The sequence below is a fragment of the Solanum tuberosum genome, unplaced genomic scaffold (genome assembly GCF_000226075.1).
Source record: "Solanum tuberosum cultivar DM 1-3 516 R44 unplaced genomic scaffold, SolTub_3.0 scf00224, whole genome shotgun sequence".
In the NCBI taxonomy this organism is placed as follows: Eukaryota; Viridiplantae; Streptophyta; class Magnoliopsida; order Solanales; family Solanaceae; genus Solanum; species Solanum tuberosum.
Genome location: NW_006239153.1, coordinates 610219 through 612628, shown reverse-complemented (window position 1 = coordinate 612628; position 2410 = coordinate 610219).

Genomic DNA, 2410 nt, shown 5'->3' with positions numbered 1-2410 from the left:
TGGTCTGGGATAATGGGGTCACCGCCCTCTGCCTGCCCCACTGTGTCTGCAAGATCGGTACCCAAGGGAGGTACCTCAATTTGGGGCTCTCTGCGAGGTGCTGTTACGTTTGCCTCATCTCGAATAAGGCCGATGTCCAATGCCCCTGTAGGGTGGACTAATTTGTCACAATGCCAGATCGGCACTCCAGAGTCCCTGCACAATTGAAAAATTAGACATGGGAAGGGGTAAGCAGTGGAGGTTCTGAAATCCCTCTCGTGAATCTCTGCCAGCAGCATGCGGGCAAAGTCGATGTCCACTCCTGCTACTAATGCTGCAACCATCACTGCTCTGTCCCAAGTGACTTGATTGTCAGCTTTTGTAGGCGACACTCTGTTACGTACCAGCAGCCAGAAGAACTTGGCCACAAAATTTAATGTGGCCTTCCGGATGCCCAACCGTGGAGCAGCGACCCATTCTGCACGCCCGCCATCTGCAGCAATGTATCTAGCCAACCATAGTAGAGCAGCCTCTCGTTGCTCAGCATTTCTCTGGAATGAGCCACTCCGTACGATGTCCCATCTTTAATCAAACTCTGAAGTGTTGAGAGACCAAGAGTGACCCGTGGTAGGACCATAGAGAAAACGACTAATGGTGGCAGGTGATATGTCCACCGGACAACCTCGGACCATAGTGGAAGTGAGAGGATCTTGGGCTAGGGGCTTTGACCGCTTGGTGATTGGACCTCGGAGAGTGGCTGCATAGGAGGCGTAGAATTCTCGCACAATCTCCTCGCTATACGTCCCTGGGTCTCGAGCCATCCAGTAACACTTGTTAAAGTTAAACAGCCGGTGGATGTCCGGGACAGTGTGCAAGCTCCCTGTGAGGACTCTGCGCTCCTCTGTAATAAGTCGGGCCATTTTTTGTTTGTCATTTATCATCTTGGCATCCCGATAAATTTGCCATTGGCCCTCGACGCACCATCTATGTGGCTCGCCGGCTACTGGAGTGGGGTCATCATTCCTTGGTGCAGGTATGGACTCCGAGCTAGTTGCCTCATCAGATGAGGCTGCTTGGTCATTCTCCCCAGATCCTGTGGCTGATTTAGCACTAGACCCTGCAGCCTGGGCAGACTCGGATCGGGACATAGACCCCTCTGAACTGGAAGCAGCCTCAGTTGGTGATCCGATCAGTGTGTGGTCCTCATCAGACTGGGAGACAGTGACTACGTCGGGAAACACCTTCCGGGGGTGCCTTTGGTGCCTCGAGGTGCAGTGTGAGAAGTCTTAGTGTTGAGAGGAACATATGCTGGATCTCGGTATCTGTGTCCTCATCGATTAACCGGAAACTAGGGGCAACAGATTTTGACTTGCCCCGTTTTGAGTAGGTGACCAGCTTCTTGGGTGCCATTGTACCTGGGAGAGCGATACTAGTGCCCAAGACTGACCATACACAACCAAAAAAAACTTTTAGAATTGTTCACGACCCTCAACCAAGTCTAAATTTTTTTCCAGACAGATGCTACAGTGGTCATCCACGGAGGAGACCTACGGTCCGTAGACTGATCTACAGTCCGTGGATATCTTCCGTGGATCAGGGGGCCATCAATATAGGTCGTAGATGGAAACCACGGATGTGCAGAACGGTCCGTGGATGGAACTACGGACCGTAGTCCACATCCGTGGTTTCACACTTTGTGGAATTTTTCATGGGCATCATTCCACGGACCTTATCTACGGTCCGTAGATGGATCTACGTTCCGTAGACGGGGTATCGTGGATGCCATCTGTGCCAGGTATCATACATTTTTGGCCTTATTTTTCAACATTAACACAATCTCATCATGCATTTACAACATTAAATTATGCTAGTTTTTTCATTCTTAGGATTCCGACTGATCATTTTACCAAACAATTTAGACTAGTTGTGGAACCCTAAGTCAAAACTAACACATAGATTTACGATCACATAAAATAATGCTACAAAATCACTATCTATCGTTCCAAGGGCATTGTAATTTTCAAGTTTATCATGCAATTTCATCTAGCAATTACCCAAGGTCAAGACCCAACTCCCGACTTTCTATATTCAATCTATGAATCGAAATTCAAAGTGAGGGGAAAGTCTATTACCTTACAAGAAACAAGGAGTGGGGTGATTATGTGACGACACTAAGCTTAGCAAGACCAAGGAGTCACATCTTCGTTACTAACCAAACACCAGACCCTTTTTGTGAACTATGTATTGAGTTGTATTTGAAATGGAAAGGAAATTAGGGAATTATAGAAGGGATGATATTATGGGGGAGTTATGGAGTGATTTAGGGGGGTTATGGGATGGTTGAAATGGTTTTGGGAGTAATGGAGGGAAGAGGAATGGTTTAAAAACAAATGGGGGTTTTTAAATAGGGGGTCCGGGTCGGATCAGTCAA